At 37.3% G+C, this 22,343-nt stretch overlaps 1 protein-coding gene across 3 annotated transcripts in view; it reads right to left on the reverse strand.

Annotated features, from left to right (window-relative positions):
- Positions 1-22,343, reverse strand: part of CYRIA (CYFIP related Rac1 interactor A) — a 53,087-nt gene that overhangs the window by 25,707 nt on the left and 5,037 nt on the right. For all 3 annotated transcript variants that reach the window (XM_015859430.2, XM_015859427.2, XM_015859431.2), the window contains exons 2-3: positions 10,826-10,876; positions 9,213-9,281 (exon numbers count right to left, since the gene is read on the reverse strand). The gene's annotated coding sequence lies outside the window, so the exon portion shown is untranslated. The remainder of the gene's footprint in view (positions 1-9,212; positions 9,282-10,825; positions 10,877-22,343) is intronic.

Below are 22,343 nucleotides of genomic sequence, written 5' to 3' on the forward strand. Positions count from 1 at the left end.
TGATGCTTAAAACACCAGAAAGGGGATCAATTTCCCCATGCTCTATACATAGAGCCTCTATCAGTTGATAATTTAAGGTAAGCAAAGCAGGAATGAGTACCAAATAGATGCATGGAAAAGAGATGCCCTTAACAGAAGCAGAACAGGTTTAGCTAGCATTTAGAGTTACTTCCTTCAAAGCAAAACCATTTCATCCTTTTCCAGAAGGAACTGAACTTCTGTTTCACAAATATCCTAAGATAAGTCACAGCCACATCATCCAGTTCTTGTCAGAATTTCCTTCTTGCCTTCTCTCACAAAAAATCGTAACCAAAATACGAACTCAGATGAAAAATCAGAAACAGAAAAAAACAGACATTGTTGCTCTTTCTACCTTTTAATGTCTTCCAATTTTTCAGCCTTATAACTACACCAAACAGAATATTTCATATGGTCACACAAAATGCAGTGCAAGTGTCTGAAATAAAAACTTAGAAGCGCAGATGGTCTGGTAATCACAGAGGCTGAGGAAAAATTACTTCATTGTTATGCTGGGCAATAAATTAAACATAAAGCAGAGTAGAAAAGTACTGAACTCCAGTTTTTTTCAATGATTGATCATACAGTCAGGGCCCAGGAATAGGGGCTATGTTAAATATACTGCAGAATGTATCTTCTCCAATGAAACTGTAATCTGTAATTAGACAGGAGCTATAGAAATGCATGAATTCCAGTAATTCTTCCCTTTTGCTTAATTAGCTTTGTGCCATCTTTTTATTCCTTCTGATATTATTTTATTAACTTTCATTCTTCCACATTAGACTCCCAGTTAATTAAAACTTCCAGGGAAAACTCAAGACTGTGGCATTTCTACAAAATATCCTGCCTTAAAAGTTATATTCAGTTACTAGGCAAGTATATTAGCCCTCTTAATTATGGAAATACAAAATATAAGTCTTGTTTCATTAGGCACTTGTATTGTGTGTGATACTTTAGCACTGTGCCTAATGCTTTAAGGAGTACATCCTCTAGTAAATCCATTTCCAAGTAATATGCTTTATACGCAAAGAATGCCAAAAACATTTTTGAGCTGAAAGTTTTTGTGGTATATTAACAAATCTGTTATTTGCATATGGTGCCAAGTAAGGGAAGAGTGCTGTGAATGATGCTGAATTAAAATTCCTTCCTTTCAATTAAAAATTCCATTAGATAGGGCAAATGAAAATTGAAACAACATACTGACTGACCGTGACAGGCTTCACCATAATTAATTTAAATAACTACTAGAAGCTACTCTTAATTTAGCAATGAAATCTGCAAGGTATCTTTTTGTCGAGACAATAAAATTGATACGCAGTAGTGACTTTATTCTACTTCCCTATAAAACCTATTTTTACTTAGCTGACAGATTTTCATGATGATTAATCACAAGCTCATTCATAACAGCTTATTCCCTTCACATTACAAGATGCACATGCCTATAGAGGCGTATTATACAAAGAAAACAGAGCATTGTTCAGTGATGTGAGCAAAGTTAGACATATGGACAAAAGTGAACATTGTACAGTTGTTTTGACAACCCTACAATGCTACTCAGTGGATTTCCTGTGAAGGAGACATTTAAAACTCACAGACCAGACTACAGACGTTTGCTCATTCAATATGGCTTCACTCAAATAAAGATAACACAAACCCAGGAAGCTTTTGTTGGTGATGAGGTGCCCTCTACTGACTGAATGGAAATCTAAACCAGAGACACACCTGAGTGTTTTTAATCTGCATCACGCTGTTTAGTACTGAACTATGAAAGAACAAGAAGTTTTACACAAAGCTCATGGAAAAGTTTGCTCTAGATAAAAACAAGTCATTTAATGTTTTATATGAAATGCTTGTGATCTTTATGCTTAAGTAAGGTGCCACAATTAGTCTAGATGTAATTACTAATTGATTTTTGCACTGAACTATCAGTACTAACCTACTTCTTCAGAAGATGCACACACGGAACTGAATTTCTGTAGGGACCAGAGCTGCAGTAATACTCGATGAACTTATCCGCTGTCTTAACTTCATCTTCTAACTAAAGCCAAACTAATCAAAATAGTACTTTAATAACCAAATTTCAGAATAAGTATCATTATTAAAACCCATTATGTTGGTTTCCCATTCCCTCTTTCTTTACCTCATAATTTAGTTTAAAAACAAGCGTAAATTGACATTTGAAATCTGGTTTTCCTTTGGTACTGACTCAAAATTAGATGCATGGGATGGGAGACATAAAAATGCCCATTACCGACAATCAAAATGTAGGAAGTTAGTTATATCCAACAGTTTTTACTGCCTTTTCTGAGTTGTATTGTTTGATAGGCTATTTGTGCCTTTACAACTAGGAACTATGGAAAAAAAAACACACTAAAAGTAGATTTAGAGTAAAATGTTGTAAGTTTTACTTAATAAGGACCCAAGAAATTCACTTAATTTTCAACTGTAACTAACTTTCCATTCACACCTGGATAGAATTGAGATAAAGAAATCATAGAACCAATGAATTGTAGGGGTTGGAAGGGACCTCTGAAGATGATCAAGTCCAACCCCCTGCTAAAGCAGGTCGCACAGGAAGATGTCTAGGCAAGTTTTGAATTTCCACAGAGGAAAAGAACCCACAACCTCTCTGGTTCAGTTCTTCCAGAGCTCTGTCATCCTCACAGAAAAGTCCTTTCTCATGTTCTTATGGAACTTCCCATGTTCAGTTTGTGCACACTGCCTCTCGTTGTGTCACTGAGCACTGCTGAAAGGAGCCTGGCCCCATTGACTTGACACTCGCTCTTTAGATATTGATAAAAGCATTGATAAGATTTCCCATCACTAGGCTGAACAGTCCCGGGTCTCTCATCCTTTCCTCATATGGGAGATGCTCCAGGGCTTCATCACCTCTGTGGACTCTCTCTAGAAGTTCCCTGTCTTTTCTGAACTGAGGTGACTAGAACTGGACACAGTACTCCCTATGTGGCCTCACCAGGCAGAGGAGATGGGGAGGATCACCTCCCTTCACCTACATGCCATGCTCTTTCTGCTCTGGCCACAGGAGCAAGTCTGTGATTTCATTCAGCTCAGAGCCATAAAACTTAGGTTTGTGCCAGCTCCGACTGTGAGTTCTTTGGAGGATGAGGTGAGGCAGAAAAAAGACACCCAGTTATTCTCAATTTCATGATAGACAAACATTGTCATTTAAGTCAATGAAAATTTAAGTCAATCTATAATAAAGCAGTGGAACATGACAGGAAATTTAATGCTGTTTTCTTCCTTCTCCTTTGATTAGATCAGTATTTTACTGTACATAATTCAATTTACTTATTAAGGAAAGCAATGCAATTCAAAACTTCAGAAAAACATGAGATATGAAGTAAAAAAATGCTTCTTCAAGGTCATGGCTTGCCCAGCCACCCAATCTTCCAACCACAAATGCTAAAAGTAAAAAATTTCTTAAAACACCAATTTAATCAGCTTGCTACCAACTATATTTCACTCACTAAAGGATGAACACAAGAGAACCAAGAGTATTTAATATTTTAAATTAAATGAAATAGACAAATAAGACCTTTTCTTCTGACTTTAATATTCTGTAATAAATGACTCTCACTTTTTAATACATTTCATTTAGAACCTGAATTGATTATCACGGACTTCATAAAATGGGGAGAATAGAAGGTTCATTGAAAACATGCAACAATCAGCAGATTCTAGCCAGGAAAAAGACTACAACATATAGAATGATAACTTTCTAATACTTGTTTTAGCAGAGGCTGTAGTTAAGGTCTTTATCCACTAAGTGGCATTATCAACTCAAACACATAGATTTGACAAAAAAAAAAAAAATCATAAAAAAAATAATCATAATACAGCTCATTTTTTCCTCCTAGAAACAAATTGATAGAAACATTTTCTTTGGGTGATTTTAGTTATGTTTGTCAGAAATTTAGGGATAATTCCAAACAGTCCAGTTTATTAATGAATCAGCATTAACAGTTTATTGTTCATGCCTAGACATGTGCAAGTATTTAGCAGAACGGTCAGGTTAGATATAAAACTATCATATTAGAAAGGAATATTAAATAAACCAAAATATTGGAGTAATACAAGCACAAATTAGATTGATAAAGGTATAATAAGGTATTTAAGAAGTACATGGGATTTCAATACCAATGTACACCAATGGTTTAGTATTTCCACTTGTAAAATCTAACAACACCAGAAGTCATATTAGGTGTTTACCTCACTTTTAGATAAAACATTTATATATAAAAAAAGTAAATCTTATAGACAAGGTAAGCTGATGTTAACTGATACTAAAAGGCAAGTGAAAAATAATAAATACAGTTCTTATTTTCCAGTGGTTCTTATGCTTTAATAATTATTTAAGGGTTAGTTTTCAAACTGTTTCTTAATGATAGATGAGAGTAAATAAAGATATTTTTGTAAGAGTTTATTAGAGCAAAAGCATTTAGAAATATAAATACTGGGAAAACGTATTAGATCAGAACTCTCATTTTAAAATAGGTTTATTCTACTATTTGCCCTCCATACTTGTATCACTGTCAGTTTGCACATGCACATGGAACTGCTGAAAATAAAATGAAAAAATATATATCAGTATCGCTGTATAAAAGAATATAGGGAACTGAAATAAGCAACTACTTTCATCTCTCTTTGTAACTAAAAGGCATGCATTTCAAGCTTGACAAAAGTCCTATACATGCACTCAAAATTCTGAGCATAATTAATCACTAGGAGACTTATTTTTTTTAAAGTGATTTTTTTCTCACTGGTCACAAAGGAATTGCATTAGGACAGTCCTTTTTCCCTACAACCGCCTACAACAAACATTTGCTGCAAGTCAGTGACTCCAAAACCAAATTGTTTACAATTAACTCAAAAAGTCATTTAAAAAAAATTGTTTCTTTGTTCCAGTTGGAAAGAGAAACAGCCAGATGTGTGGCTTGTTGATCTTGCTCTTTTCTGACCTCCGAGTGTAGGAAGAACTGTAGCTGAGGAAGGAAGTCAGCAACTTGTGTTAATGAAGGTGAACGCTGCAAAAAAAGATGTTTGCAATCCTTTTTTAATATCAGAAAAATCCCTTTGAAGCAGTTTTTATTAAATGAATTATGGCCTTTCTTCTTGTTGGTGGTGAAAAGCTAGAACCTTTGTTTCTGGAAAAGTCAATAGAAAGTGCAGCCTTTGTTCTGTTTGAAAAATTCTGCCCTTTTTTTTCAAGATCAACACAAAGTTTCATCACTGTAAGTTAGTGAACACCTCATCACTAACACCACTCAGCACAATGTTCTCCTGTATGGATGCAGAATTCAGGGGAAGCCATTTGAGTTTTGGATTCTGACTGAATCACACTCTGTTACAGCAGACAGAAATCCAATCTAAGGCTGCTTCAAACTGAGAAAGAGGTGGGTGCACTCAACTCTGTAAAACATACCTGGCAAAATACACAAGAATGAACTATATTTTTTACAGTACATTTCTTTACAGATCACCATGAAACACATTTATGCATTATATTTGTAAATATTCAATAATGAACGAAAATAATCTGAGCTGAAAACTATTTCTTACATAGTTCCACCTGATGCAACAGGACAGCCCACAAGGATAATAAAGTATAGTCAAATCATCACACCAACATGAAACTTTATCATCTTGCTTCCAAACTTTGAATTATTTTCTAGAACATGTCTAAAAGGTATTTTAAAGTCCTGCTGCTCAGGTCCTCCTTCTATCAGGGTACCTGAAAAGTCAGCAAAAAAGTTACAATATTTGAGGTACTAAAAGCATGGTTCTTGTGAATAATTCATGCCAGAGATTGAGTTTAGATGGTTACTTTGGCACATATGAATCACTCCTGACACCTTAAATGGCTTCAAAATGCACTACAGGCATTGAAATCAATTGTCTGAATTTGATTAAATTTATGAAGGCGTTCTCCCTGTACTATTTTCATCTTTACAACTCACAACAGTTTTGGTAGAAAATGATCATGTGTAAATTTTGTCAGCTGGTTATGAGGAATTTTCCTACCATCCAAAGACCTGAAAAGTATAATCAACTTACATTTATTATGTTACTATTCAATTAAGAATCTCTTCTGTCAGTTCTTAGAACACAGGAAATTGAAATACAGTTTTTTCTCTTCCCACTCCACATTCTCTCGACCCCCAAGGTCATTTCAAAAATGTTAATAGATACACATGGATATATACACACAAAAACATTTCTGAGAGCAGTTTAACAGAATCTTATAAAGAGTTGTAAGAGATAGAGCTCATATTAAAAAACCTACAAGACTCTGCACTAAGAGAAGGGGAAAATGTTATCATGCAAGACTTTCAACACAGCTCAAACAGCTTGCAGCTATGACCACAAAGAACTGCTTCTGCTGCAGTAACATTTAGAAATGCTTTTGGGCTTGTTGTTGTTATATTAATATTTCATTCTCAGAAATTTATTTTGGGGAAATGTGTTTAGACGCTTCTACAGTCTGCATTTTGTCGTTATCTCTGCTGACAATCAATCTTTCAGGTCATTAAAGGAATATTAAATGGGTTAACTTTGAAAAAAGAAATTGTCTCAATGTCTGTAAACAATTTAAAATACCCCAAAAATTAGGACCTCAAAAATTATTCGCTTAAAAAGATATATAGATAGATAGATAGAAATATATATATATTTTCCTACCAGTGGTAGTTCCTGCCAAAAGAATGATGAACTGTATTGTTAACTTTCTATAGACTGAATTTGAATAAATAAATAAATAAAAATCCATAATCTAGTAAGTCTTCCTCATTTCACCTTTCTTCTTTCGCATTATTTCTTTTTATTTTACAGTATTCTCATGGCATTCCTACAATTTCTCCCTTTGTTCTTCCATTCCACTTTTCCTGCCTTTAAGATCTCCTTGCCCTATACTCCAGCTTATCTCAGTCCCTCTCTAGGTGGATGGATAAGCCAATGAAGAACAGTCATTTTTGAGACTCTCTCCTCACCAGCACAGCAAGATCATCCTTCACTTAAGGAGCTCAATGGGCCCTAAGTTATATTTGAAATATTATATTTGTAACATTTAACAGGTAGGACATTTGCATCATTTCAATTTTGAATTCTACAGGACTGTAACAGGACAGAAGCCTGGAAGGCCCTTTAAGGAAAAAAATAAAGGGTGAAAATGAAATGCAGCAACTTCATTAAGTTAGAATATGTTCTTTTCAAGAATCATATAATTAATTTGCAAGGTAGATATGATTAATTTCCTACAGTACAGAAGGCTTACTTCATTCAATCTCATATCCATTTCCACCATGGACCTGGGATTGTCCAACCACCCAGTGAAATGAAACTGGAATACGGTTTGTCAACTACATTGCTTCTACTTTCAACAGAAACCTCTGTGGTCCTTAAATTAATGAGTCTTTAAACCTTCGAAGCTCTTCTGCAGGTGCTTTGCTGCTTTTGAATAATCATCCACATAATTAGTGAATACCTTTAATTTGATAGACTGCCACTGATTCCCTGGGGTCACTTGGGTACTGCATACCTGCTTTGATAAAAAGCCAGTCAGACTGCTGCCAGGTTGGGCTTGTTTTAACCTACCACAAATTGAAGTCTTTGTGGTTATCTGCCCACAGCAGCCCTTTCTGAATTAATGACAGTATGCACTAGAGCACAGCCAGCTTAAAGACTCCTCTCCATACTTCAAAATTTCCTTCTCTTCAAAACCACTGGATGAATGGTAATACTTCTAGAGACCTTACTTTCTTCAATAACTTGACATATTAGTCTAAGTTTTTAAGCGCTACATACTGCAGCAGCCCAGCACAAATATCATGTTTGCTTCATATTTCCCAACAGCGTAGAACAGGCTGGCAAACAGCTGAGTGCTGGGTCAGAATTGACAGAACTGATTCCAGCAATGTGTAGCCTTTGAGTGCAGGAACCGTGACTGATACAGACTTGGCCATATATGAAGCATTACATTCAGCTTTCCGTTCTGATCTTTATAAGCGAAACTGGCATGACTTGCAATATTTGAGTATGAAGAAGAAAATTTTCTGTGATAACTGTCATGATTACATCTGCCTATTAAAACCTTTTAGTTCTACTCTATCAACCTCTACTTCCTCCTGAGTTACTGCAGTTGTTCACAACTTCTTCACCTTATTTCTCATGCACTAAACTTCTTTAAGCAGAGCATAAGCAAGAAGGATACATTAAAGCCAATAAAACAACTTGACGCCACAAATACTAGCACTAATTTCCCTGTGTCGACACCAGTACTTCCTATCGTGAGATGATTCAGAGTCTAAGCTGTCAGAAAACTAATCTGGGCACCTCCTCAGTTCAAAAACAACCCAAACCAGAAATATTCTAGGAAGAGCCCATTGCCTGTAGCACCTCCTGTGTGAGGAAAGGCTGAGAGACCTGGGACTGTTCAGTCTAGAAAAGAGAAGGCTTGAGAGCTGATCTAATAACTGTTCGTAAAAACCTATAGCGCAGGAGTCAAGTTGATTAGCGCAGACTCTTTTTAGCAGCATGAAATAATATAACAATGGGCAATATGCGGAAAGTGGAACACAGGAGTTCCACAGTAGAGAAAGGAAGAACTTCTTTACTATCAGAGTGACGGAGCGCTGGAACAGGATGGCTGCCCAGAAGGGTTGTGGAGTCTCCTTCTCTGAAGACATTCAAGACCTGTCTGTCTGGACAGCTACTTGTGCGACCTGCTGTAGGAAACATGCTTTAGCAAGGAGGTTGGACACGATATCTGGGGGTCTCTTCTAACCCTTGCAATGCTGTGATTCAGTGAATCCTTCTAGAAGTCTTTGAAAATCACACATTTTCAGCAGCAAATTCCCTAAAGCCAAACGTCACAGATGGAGACAGGTGATAATACTACAGAAGGGGCAGACAGAACTGAACCACCACATTTAATGGCAACCAGCCTACCAAGCAAGCACTTACTTCAACAGAAAATTAAGTCCTATATATGATTAGACCATGAAAAATTGGTCACAGGAAAATAAAAATTAATCAGAAATGTTCTCTTATTCAATCTCAAGTAAAAGTAGACTCATTCTACCAAGACAAACACTTCATACACAGTAAGGTTTAGCTTATTGTATTCTTATAATCAGCATAAAAGAGATACTTTACACAAACACTTTCTTATACCTTACCTGGAAATAAAGTAGTTCCAATTCACATTCGAAAATCCAAAGTGTTGATGCAAAACATTCAACGTCTGTCTGTCATGAAAAAAATTTCAAGATTAAACATGAAAAAACTCTACTTTTCCCTCTCTCTTCGGAAAAAAAAACAAAAACTTTTTTATAAGTAAATATGCCAGATACCATCAATTGGAAACTGAAGTTATTATTTTAAAAATGAAATATGAAAAATCCACATCTCTATAAAGTTATTCCATTAAAAAATCCTGCTGGGTTGAAATGGTCAGATATTTAACTTAATTTTTATGCCATTTAATTCTTCAGAACAAACTCAACTTAATTTGGATTTTATAACGTGCAGTTATCAAGACTGCACAGCCACTTGCTTGCTTGCACTGTTATGCATTACATTAAGAATTTAAAGATATAATAATGAAATAATGAAAATAGCACATTTCCAGGACACTATAACAGCTAATCAGTGTACAGCTTAATGGCAGCTTACTTACTTGTGGCTATATTTATTTAGAGCAATATTTACCTAAAGTGATTTAAATTCATTTATGAAGTTCCCAGTCTTTTGAAATTTCCAAAATAAAGAATGAAATATAAATGATCAGCAGTGATCATTTTCTTTTGTAGTGGGAGGGAAGCTGAGAAAAACACATGGGGACCAGGTACCTCATAAGGAACTATAGGGACAACTATTCCCTGTACAACCTGCTCCAGTATCTCCATGTCCTTCTGTTGCTGTATTTATAAAGATATGATTACAAATGTATCTCATCTAACTACGGATTTTTGTTCATTTCAAAACATGAGTGTTTCAACACTTCCTAAAGAAGAATATTCTGTTGAAGCTCAGGGAGTGACATAGCACTTTTTTTTCCCTAAAACTAAATACCTCATTACAAAGTACTATAATTCATTATGAAGACAGATTAAATTAAATCAGAATGAAACACTAATTTCTCAAGTACAGCACCCACACAGAGAACTAATTACGAGTAACTCCTTTGAGTAAACAATCCCTTATACCAATTAGTAGCTGGTCAAGTCAGGGAACTCCCCTTCTCTAGGGAAAAAAAAATGTATTTTCAGCATTGCTTTATTTTGCTGCTGGCTGCAAATTCTCTCTAGTTCTGTAGCAATGGAGGGTACATAGAATTTATTTTTGAGTCAGTTTGATGAGAATGTGGCCAAGAGCTGAAAAAAAATTAGCAGGAGAAGGCCTAAATAATACTCGTATTAGCACTACAAGAGAGATGAGAACAAATAACATTTTCATTCTAGGCCAATTCTGTCCCAAAGTCTAAACAGAAAACCTAAGAGCAACAGTGAAATGACTCAGAACAAACAGTGGCATTAATGAAAGAAAGCACACAGAAAGAGAAATTCTCATTTTTTGTTCCATAAAAAATAAAAGAAAAAAGTAAGAATTAAAGCCACAAAGCAGGAATATTACGCCTGTGTAGCATTTTAAAAGGAGCAGTTAGGTGCAACAGTAAAACTCTGTAACAGACGCCTTTCAAAGAAGGCTGTGTATTCATTTATTATTTACTATGTTTGAATCTGCTCAACAGCTTCTGTGCAAGACTGAAAGTACCTGAACTGATTCCTACCTTGCTGAAGATGATCCAGAGCCTTCCTGATACTCAGAGAGAGGCAGCAATCTGTGAATTTTAAAATTTGTTTTAAGAGTAGTTATTAATGAAAGTTTAAATTAATTACTATGTAAAAGTAAATTTTAAAAGTTACCTTAATGCCTTTAAAACATAATAATTTCCTTTTTTTAAAAAAACAATGAGAACGTATCTTCTCTTGTGCATTACCCCAAATAAAAGGTCAATTATCATAGTACAGCGCACCAGGATAGTGAACTACTGTTCCCAGGGTTAGTATACAAAAAAAAAATAGTTCACACCCAGCTTAGGAAGGTCCTGTAGAGTTAAACTGGATGGCTCTCAGCAGTTTTAACTGTCTCCATGGAGAGTTACAAGGAACTGAATAGTAGGAATTGATAAAACCTTTCTACTGTTTTAACTTCATGACTCGTGGGAAAGAAGCCAAGAAAGAGGAATCAGTGAACAGGCAAAACAGGAACACCCACGGACAGAAAGGAGTCTGGAAACACCCCACAGAACCCAGAAAACTACAATTTCCTCTGGAGCAATGATAGAGCAACAGAAGTTTTTTGACCCTCCAGCCCTATAAGGCACAGACAGCACCAGCTACCATCATTTTCCACAGCCTCTACTGATTAAAGATGCATGAAATCATCACCCCTTTCCTCTTGACCCGCTGACACTGAGGACAAGTCTGAAGGATTCAGTCACTTCAGCACTAAGTGAGCAACAATGGTGAAGTTTCAAAGAGGGATCTGACTTTCAGCTTTAAGTTAACTCCCAGCTACTAAGCATTTAGCTGCTTTCCAAACATCATGTCATTAAGACTAACTGAAAAGCGGTCAAGCACTGATAGGGCAAGTTTTACGTTAAATAGAAACAAAGCAATTCACTACACAGAATGAGAGAAAGCGAAGTTGATGGAATAGAAAGGATGAATACAGTAAGAAAGAAAAGGTAGAGTTTAGCTTTGAAAGGGCAGGTCCAGCACAGACTATTCTGACACAGTATTTACTTGCTTTGGAGAGGGGTAACAACAACAAAAATATCCTAGATCAGTTCAAGAAAGGAGAGGAAAGCACTTGATATATAAGCACCTTAACTCTAAACAAATACATTAATTAATCAATTAGAAATCTCATGCCAGAGTAGGCATCCGCAGAACTGTATTTATTAGACCCATCATCGGGAGAAATCAATTTGAAAAAACAGAAATTTTCAGCCACTGATGCCAGAGGCAACACAGTTTAATTGAATTCACAATCCATTATCACGAGAAAGAAAAGAGAAGTGCCTTAGTGAGGACAAAAAGCTGCTAGATTCCCACTTCTTTTTGAAAGTATTAAATGAAAAGAGAACTACAAAGTTCACAATTCAACAGTCAACAACTACTATGTCCCTTCTAAATGTGGAGGATGAGATCCTCACAATCCTACTAAAACATATGAACAGAGATGTTTTACAAGAAATTAGTCACTTATAGAACAATTCATCCAAATTAATTAAGATAAAGAATTGTATGAATTGGTGGGAAGAAGAAGTAAAACAAAACCTAGTCTATGTGGAATGAAGAGCTGCTGTAAGAAATGAAAACTGATGAATGTTATAATAGAATAACAGAAGGTAAAACTCATAAGACAAACATCAGGATTGCTGTACTGCAAAACAAATTAACTGGATTGTGTTTTTAAAAAAATCTCTATGTTCAGAACAGGAGCCATCCCTAATTGTGTGGGTGATGTGAACTGGAAACCTTGAATAGTGTGGGCAAAAGCAAGCTCTCCTACAACAGGCATAAAGTTTACTCACTAGAAGCTTACAGACTGGCTGGACTAACAGTTACTTAGGAAGTCCAAATACATTTTTTAGATAGAAAAGACAGGTTTTTGAAACAAAGCACAGCAACAATAATCCTGCTCAGCATAATCATGAAACAGCAACCACGCTGTTTACACTTAGTGTTGTATCTAATACAATGCAGTTATGAGCTAGCACTGTATGAGACTTCTAACAAAACATGCTCTATGTTGTGGAAGCCCTTTTAAGCTTTTAAAAAACTTCTTCTGGGTATCCAAATGTCTTTTGATCCTAAATTAAAAATCAAATAAATAAAAAATCAAATGTTTAGTGACAACAATGCCAGTCCGGTTTAGTAAAGCTAACACAACACAGGGGTATGCAACAAGCATGTAAAAAATAACAAGTAGATGCCAGGAGGCACATGCTGTTCAGCTTGCAATAAATGCATGGAATGACCCGCGAGGCAGGTTTACTAAAACATTTGGGCTGATCGAGATGCCACTGAGTGGCAGAGAGAAAACAAATTACTCTAATTGAAAGAGCTTCCAATTTTCTGATTTTGCTCTTTAACGCAATGTTCCTTTAGAAGGGGAGATAAGCAATCAGAGGTTGGTGTCAGAGTCTTCCGGAGGAATAATATGACACCACTTCAAAAATGTAAATAAGTGAATATCGGTATATTCCCTGCAACACTGCGACTCAAATGAAGTGAACAAATATTTCTGAGCAACTGTTCTTTTCAGCATGAGAATTCTTGCATCAGGAAGAAAAGAAAGTTATCTTTCTCTTAACACCGGTGTAATGAAAATGCACAGAAGCAAATCCACACTGCTGCTTACTCATGGAAACCCAACAAAAAAAGCCGACCACCCTGAATGCCAGTTTAAAGGAAGGTGGTCAAAAAGGAGGAAAAAAAAATCACAGATTAACTTAGAAGAAAAAGTCCTTGGTAAGACGTAGCAAGTCAATTCATCTCTAGTTAAAAGGCACTGAGGAAATGAAGCACGAAGTCAGAGCTGTAGTCTGGAGGCCCCGCTGGTGCTAACGCTTATTCCACACTCAGGGATTTGAGCAGGAACAGTCCACAACCAATTCAAACTTAAGGCAAAACACAGCTGTCACTTTGAAAGCTTCCTGCTGTGTAAGAAATAATTAAGACTGTATGATCAGGATTCAATAAAGCATTAATGGTGAAGATGCCAAGTTAATTCTACTTGCAAATACCGATTCAATCATAGCTGCATCACAGAATGGGCTACAAAAAATTGCAGTTCCAAGCTGAAAAACTGGAGTTAGACAAGATGTTACAAGAGGTCAAACTCCTTATTGTATCAATGCAACCATGGTGTTATTTCACATTTTAGAACTCATTTACTCAAAAAGTAGAAGGAACAAGTTCTAAAACGAAATTACAAATCTATTTTGTGGAAAACAAAAAAACTAGCAATGTGTACAGTGAGAAACACAGGCTTATTAAGACATTTAATATTAATCCAGTAGTATGTAAATATTGTGCAGGGAGAGATGTGGATGGCAAGTTGGGGCTCTTAGGACAGTTCACACCACTAGCAGTACCTGCTCTGGGTTTTGATGCTTTCTCCACACGACCTCATCATCATCAATATCAGGAATTCAGAACTCAGAAAGCAGCATCCACCACACTGTTGTTTCCCTGCAGACTAGGACCTGAGATTTCTAATCGTGGTCCATCCCAAGTGGAGAGACGTGCTGAGTTCACCAGGCAGCCTTTACTACTCACAGTTATTCCCAGCAAAGAAGCTGGGAGACAGATGGAGACTACATTCAACCCATAAGATATCAGTGGGGCCAGACTTTGTTAAGACAATAGGTTGCTAATAGCTTTAATGCTGCTTAAAAAAATAAAGAAATCAACCCACTAGTTTTTGCAGGATATAAAGTTAGACTTAGACCTCTTTGACAAGAGGCAATCAGACAAGTAAAGAGAGTTGAGACATTTTCTTCAGACAGATTCCCCTGGGAAAACTTAAATCATTCAAATTCAGGTTAGTATTAGCAAGTTGTTACTGCTACTTTGGTTAACAGAAGGCAAAGCTTAGGAAAGGGATAAGTTTTACACTATTATCAGGATATATGTCCTCTGGTCAGGGGACGCTACAAGTACCATCTGTTTACATTTAATTTCCTCATTTTGATTTAAAATGTCATGTCATTATTTTTCATATATATATTTTTTCTAAATACAACTTCCAAAATGACTCATTACCTGTTCATTCCCTTGGGCTTTTCTCATACAAACAATATGAAACTCAATTAATCTAAAGTTTAAAAGTTGCTGTGGATTATTTTTCCAGCTTTAGCCTGATTCTCAGCTTCAGATTTGACTGATTTTATCTCCTTGCAGAAACTCCTGCCACTGCTTTCCCAAAGAAGCTCCCATACACTGACTTCCTGAAAAGCAGGATCTGAGGCTGCAAATATAACAGAAAATAAATCAAAGCAGGACAAATAGCCCTGCTTGGAGCTTGGCACCAGCTAGCATGGTACAGCTTGTGGCTGTACAATTAAAATCCTGTCCCTCCAGAACAGCCTGGTCAGATCCAAACAGCTTTTTGGAAATGGTCCACAATCTATACTAACCCCAGAACTATGCTTGGGCACCATGTGGGAGTGTTAGTTGGCAAAGGACAAAAGTGTGTCACGAACAGTACTAAAATTCTAACAGTACAAAGAGACACATGTCACATTTATTCCTTATTTAGATCCCACTATAAACATGTATCATGATTATAGTTCCCAGTTGTTCCTGGAGAACTTCATTTCAGATTTTAATTCCATAAGTAGCCAGTGTACTTCAGAATCAACAGGTCACCTTGTCCAGGCACGATGGCTTCTAGTTCTAATATCACAACTTCACCTAGGCTGCCGTTTTCAAATCAAGAAATACATGTAAAATAGTTGAGTATTTGTGTTACCAGGTGGACTATGTGCAGTGCAGGTAATAATTAGCACTCTCTAGGTTTTGGATTTACTTATAAACATAAGTAAAGGTAAAACTGAAGATGAGCACGTAACTTCTTCCTTTTAGCAAGCCTGGATCTTTCCAGCAGAGTACTGGTCCAGCCTGTCAGCGGGCACAAAGCAGGCACAGCTCTGCTGTCTATTAGCTGATGTGCAGCAACTCAGACTCTGCTTCTCCAACCTTGACCTGCAAGTCCTTGCCTGGTGGGCATGGAAGCAATTTGTACACTTCACAAGCTTAGTGTTTCATGAAATAATCTGCTGTGCTTTCTTCATTAATTCAGACTCACTGGTACCTCCACAAATTTATTCTAAATCAGAAACTCCGAAGGTGTTGCTTCTCATGCAAATGCAAATCAAAAGCATTTACATTTGATTTGCATATAAAGTACCACAAGCAACAAGTCCTCGTGAACGTTCACTACTCTGGCACAAAGTGGACGTGAATGTGAGTGAGGAAGAATTGGTGTGTTTTAAACTTTGCATAGGTGGAAGCAACGTTACCCAGTGTCACAAGATAATGAAAAATTACAGCGAGTGCAAAAACGTGCGTATCTTTCATAACTGTGTACCTATAAATTAGCCCAATTTGTGCTCCTCCCAGTCTCAGCTCTGCTTACCCTGAAATAGACTTAAAAATGTGGAGGCATTGGCAAAACTGCCTATTTATGCTGTGAAACCATAACCCATTGTTGATACTCATTAGACCACTGGATGCCAGTCCTGTTCACTGAGTTCTGAAATACCAAGTTATTCTTATTGTCCTCTGCCCAGTGTTAATGGTTCAGACACTGAACTCCTCAATGGCCATTTACCTGGCAGTACTTTAACTGTAGAAACTTAAGCTACAGGTGCTTTTGTCCTACAAAGAGATAGAAGAGATGCCTCATCTACCCCCAGCAGTGACAGGAGCAAAGCAGGTACACAAAGATTGAGACTCCAGATCATCCAGAAGAAACAATCAAAAAACCTAAAACACAACGAAAGCCATACCACATAAGTGAAGTAACAAACTCATTAAATCTCAGTGACAATTGCATTGCTGGCATGAAGCAGGCATCTGTTTCTCACAGATTTTGGCTTAAATCCTAGTTCTGATGTGGAAAAAATGTATTCAACCAGCTTGTCAGAAAATGGGATTTAACTCTAAACTCCCCATGGCCCCTTTTCTCTGTTTTCTCTGACGTGCAGTTCAGAGTATCTACAATGACACTAGAAAAAAAGACAAAGCTATGAAATAACCGCTCAATACCAGTAACTTCTTTTCTCCAGTTGCCTTCAGACTCCCTGAAAAAAGGTTCTGCTCCATTAAAAAGTAAATGTTTAGGTCAAAGAGCTCTCCTTTTCACAGCTGTGAAAGAATATTGTGGTTTACACAGGTAGATCAATCCTACTGTCATTTCTAATATAATATGTATAATATGTATAATATGAGCTTGACAAGAGAGGCTAATTTAGATGCCTCCATTGGTTCAAAGCATCGGCAAGGAAAGAGAACGTACAACTGACTGGAACCAAATTAAATCAATACTATGGATTGACTTGGAGATGGCTTTGAAAGTACATTCAGGAGATCAGCAGGGAGCATGGCTGGAGTTGAGAGATTAAGACCGGTTCTGGCTGCACACTTCGATATTGAAACATAAAAAAGCCGAACACTGCCTGGTAAATCAAGGCAGAAGCTTGGTGGCTCTTTAGAGTTATCTGTCTTCACTCTGTGGTGATAAAGTTGCCCTCAATGTGAGAACGATTGTTTTTGTTAGAAAGTGCCAAAAAGAAAACAGACTGTTGCTGAAAGTTCTTGCCCTACTGCAGAGTAAGTGGGCACAAGACCTCTGGCCCTGGAAAAACACTGAGACTTCCAGACTGATTTCTGGGCAAGTCTTCAGAGAATCCCCTGAATATTGTTTTCGAGAGAACTGGAAAATAAACTTTTAACAGTGCAAAATTAAGCAGTAAACTTAGGCATGCCTGTCTACAGTCACTGGCACAAAATGGGAGAATAATACACAGTCATTCCTTTAATCACCAGCAGGAAGGGAACATTTCTGCAGGTTTGGAGGACAGCCTAATCCCAGAGAAATGTGTTTTTTTTCTTATTCTTCATTCTAAATACATTTATATTCAGCCTTCCTTTAGAATCTCTCATCCACATAGCACATGCATACAAAAACAAAGCGAAAAGAAACACCAAAAAAGTAATTTGAAGAATGAAATGTTTTATTCCAATGTCAGTTGAAGGGAACACCACCACGTACTCTGACAGTTATATGAAATTAAACACAGAAAGCAGCATGTCCAATAGCATGTCAAACAGCGCAAGAAATAAAGCTACCTGAATAATCTCCCCCCATACTCCTCCTTCTGTGATCCTCTCTCTGAAGCAAGTCATATGGCAGCACTTTTCTCCTTTTATGGGCAAAAAAAAAAAGGAGAAAGGAAGTCAGCTCCACAGGCAGGACTGCACTGCCACGTGAATCGAGAAGCTCAGTGCTGTAATGCTACTCACTCCTCCCTACCACAGTGAATTAAGAGGATATACCCCAAAAGAGGCGTATGTTGAATCAATTGCCACTTACTTATGGCATACATAATTACGTCACAAAATAGTTCATGCTTACTGAACCAGAGAGTGTATTAAAAACTGGAAGAGAGGTTGTGTAATATATTTGTATTAGCTTATCTAATGTCTTCTTTCCTTGCGTGAAAGTCCTTCCATTAGCATATGAATGTCTTCTTTTGGAAACAGCTGTAGTGATAGTATGACTCAGAGCAGCAATTAAAATGCATTCCTGTGAACTATCGTATTTTCTACTCGTATTTTTCTCTATGCTTTGTACATTGCCTTCGTGCCCATCACCCATTCCCAGATTTGTGCACTTCGTTTTTTGTTCAAACATGGGTCTAGAAGGCAGAGGTGGAGAAAGGTACAAATGATGTGAGTTGCAGTTTGGCCTTTTCAAGTGTACTGTTGAAATATCATTAGCACAAAACTCCGGAAAGGTAAATGATGTACAATACTCTTTATTTATCGAGTGAAAAGGCAAAAAAAACCAAATAAACACATGAAAAAAACCAAACCCAAACCTTTGTTGGTCTTCTATCAATAGGAAGAAAGAAATCACTGCTAAGATTCTAAATTGTAAGGCAGGACTCCTACCTACAAAATCTGAAGAACCGAGATATAAAAAAGCACATTTCCTCCCCATGCACAGGTAATGAGATCAAGAAGCTTTAAGAATTCCCATTTCCTCTCCAACAGGCAGCTGGGCACATCACCCAGGCCAGCTGGGTAGCAGACACTCACTGTGCAATCAGGTACTTCATTTGGCAGCCTCACACACACCTTTCAGAAGGTGATTCAGAACCACCTTCAGCTGACAAGAAACCATTCCAAGCTTTATTTGACTGCTTTGCTTGGAACTCATCCTGCAAACAACTGAATTCAATTACATGAGTTACTCTTGCTGGGTTGCAGCCCACGCACCGAAATTAATAACACAGATAAGCACTGGCCAGGTCAGTCTCTGTCCTTAAGGTTTTTTTTTTGGCTTTTTTTTTGAAGGAAGGAAGGAAACAGTCTTCCCAGTTATCAGATCGCTATCAAGTCAGATCAGATGGCCAAAACAGAGGAGTTCTGGAAGGAGTTTAAAATTATCCTGCTTTTATTTCTTTATTTATAAGTCTACGAAGTTCACTGACAAAACAGTCTATCGCTGCTATTACGTGGAAAATGAAATTTGTTAAAAATGCATATACGTCTTGATTTACTGCTAAAGATGATTATTATTTACTCCTGGGAAGCATTAAGGTGGCACCAGTAGGTACTTAGTCATTTCTTGATAAAATGCTTTTTCAGTACAAAGAATATATTTTTAAAAAGTAGTATTTTAACGTGTAGGTGTCCCTTTGCCTTATAAATACATTAGAAAACAGTGAATAACAGCAGTTGCAGAAGTACAAACACTTTATTACGATTGTGGTGAGTCAGACGCCAGGATTTGGCAGCCCACAGTGTTCCTCAGCAGCAGAACAAAAGGGGATTTTTTAGGCGGATTTACTTTTAGTTCAGTAAAGGACAACATGATACTGTCTGTGCTGTAATGAATCAAAACCACAGAAAAACAAAGGCCTAAGTAGTCAGACCACAATCATTTCTGTCACACAGTATAAACACGGGCAGAAAGATTATCCATACTTCTAAGGCCTGTCATGTGTATGTTCTCTCCATGTCTTCTGGATACAAAATTTAATAGTGCTATGCCTAACTGGTTGCAGAAACACTGCTCTACAGGAAGCATATCCCCGGTATACTTACACTTTCTATTTTCCTCTTGAATACAAAAGGTGTTGATAAAAGAACACACCACTTAAGTGTTTTGTAACATCTTCTCTAATTAAAAATATCAACCCTTTACACCTCAGCACTGCACTCCAACAAGATCTCTAATGTATTCAGAACACGAAACACATTTTGAGAGACTCATTTTCCAGCTTCCCAATCATGCTCTCATTTGGAATCACAAACCATCCCTACAGTAATTGATATTAGAGAGCTCTGCTTTCTTATAGTATTTTGAGAGGATGAGAAAAGTGCTCCAGTCCTACAGGGCATTTATGCTTTAATGATATAAATACAGGAAAAACTGCTGCTAAATGCCAGTTCCCATTTCCTCCCCTGCTTCTCCTGTTAGAAAGATGGCTAAAGTCTTCCTTCCAGAAATTGCCAAATATGCCAATATTCATCATGAAATCCTTAACTAAAGGCATCACCAGCAGATGATCCTTCAAGTAAAGCATTGTAAATCTGTCAAACAATGCAGTACAAGAAGTCAGACTACGTATATGTGGATGGGGGGAAGCGTAACTGATGCAAAATTAGATACAACAAATTCATCTATATAGTCTTCTACAACCTAAACAACTGAGAATTATTATAGTATATATACCCCCTCCCCCAGTTCCCAGAGCAGAAAACCTCCAAAAAAATTAGGAACAGCAAATCATCTGTACCAAATAATAAACCAAACTCTAAATATTACCATACATCTCTTACGATGGTTACTCAAATACTATTCTGGAATCAACTGACATGAGAGGGGATTACATGGATCAGCTCCATAGTGGCACCACCACTCAGCATTTCCATATCAGCTAACAGCTGATAGTAATGAAGTTTTGCCCCACAGCTCCCCACTATTATTATGTACAAGAGAAACCAGAAGACATACTTCTCCAACCATTATCTCCAACCATTAACCTCCCAGACTTAATGTGGAGTTGCTGCAAAATGAAAATGAGAATGATCAGGCTGTGTACCAAATACATGGGCAATAAAGAAAACAGAAAGTATGCCTTTGAAACGACTTTGAAAAACAAGAAAAACACCCTTTCCTACTACTTCCCAATGTAACCACATTCAGCCTACAAAAGAGTAATCTTAGTACACCGCAGTCTTTAGAGTTTGTAACTAGATGCTTTTTTAGATCCCTTTCAATGCAGACCATTCTATGATTCTACACTATTGGGCTCAATTCAGCTGTGTAGCCAACTGAAATATCCTCAGCATCAACTTATAACACCCTTTCTGCCCAGCAGACATTACACCCAGCAGTTCTTTAATCTTCTACCCACTGATGGATCCATTGGACATCATAAAGCATCCCAGATGACTTTGTCAGGCAAATGAATCAAACTATGCTCAAATTACGTCCTAACTCCAAAATAAAGACTTCTTTTGGAAGGTAATCACAGCACACTCGCCAAATTCTGGACTTCATCTTCTCCAAAATCTAGGCTTTTCTTAGATTTACTATTTCATATGAGAACAGAAGCACAGAAATGAACTCCCATGACAGTTCTAATCACGGCTACAGTAATTACAGTTATGAACTTTAAGTAACTGGGATAGTAAGCAGGAAGCTCTCTAACCTAACAGGAAACGAAGTTGAGAAGCCTGCAGTTTACACTTGGAAGCTCAAGAGGTGTGTTATTAAAAACAACAACAACAAAAAGGTTTGAAAACCCTCAAGTCTCCCCTGGAGTGAAGCAGAGAGTCATCCCTTTCATAGACTGATGAGGGAAGGAGTCACACAGTTCTGAAGTTTCAGAAGAGCACAGCAAGAGCACAGCCTGGAGCACCATTGAGCAATTTAAGAACATCAGCAAAGCAATCACAAAGGAAGTAAAAGCACCAGCTTGTAAGTGGTCATGGGGCCACAAGGCTGGCTCACAGTCACACCTCCACATGCCAGGGCAGAGCCAAAAGCCCACTGTTCTAGACTACTCCCAGTGATGGTATGAAATTGAGTATTTCCTGGATTAACAAATGAAATACCCACGGCAATCAGATTTCCCTCACCTCAAATGAATGTCTTGATCGCAGGACGTCACCCTCCCTGCGGCCTAATTAACACCACTGCAAGTGAAATAAAGGTTTCTTACCACACTACAGGACAGCTTATGAGATGCTGTCTGCTATACTCTTTCAGGAAGACAGAGATGTGAGCTTAACTTACTTCAAGCTGAAAAGGGGAAAACAGAAACAAGCTCGCACCTCATAGTTAATTGATGCACCCAATGCATCAATGAAGATAACGAGAGGAGGGAAGAGAGAAACGTCACTGCAAATTCTTCTTCCTTTAGGTTGAACAAATGGCTCTGAATGGATGCACAAATGAAGCTCTATGTTTCTCATTTTCTCTACAGAAAAAAT

Source organism: Coturnix japonica, chromosome 3, assembly GCF_001577835.2.
Source record: "Coturnix japonica isolate 7356 chromosome 3, Coturnix japonica 2.1, whole genome shotgun sequence".
Lineage (NCBI taxonomy): Eukaryota > Metazoa > Chordata > Aves > Galliformes > Phasianidae > Coturnix > Coturnix japonica.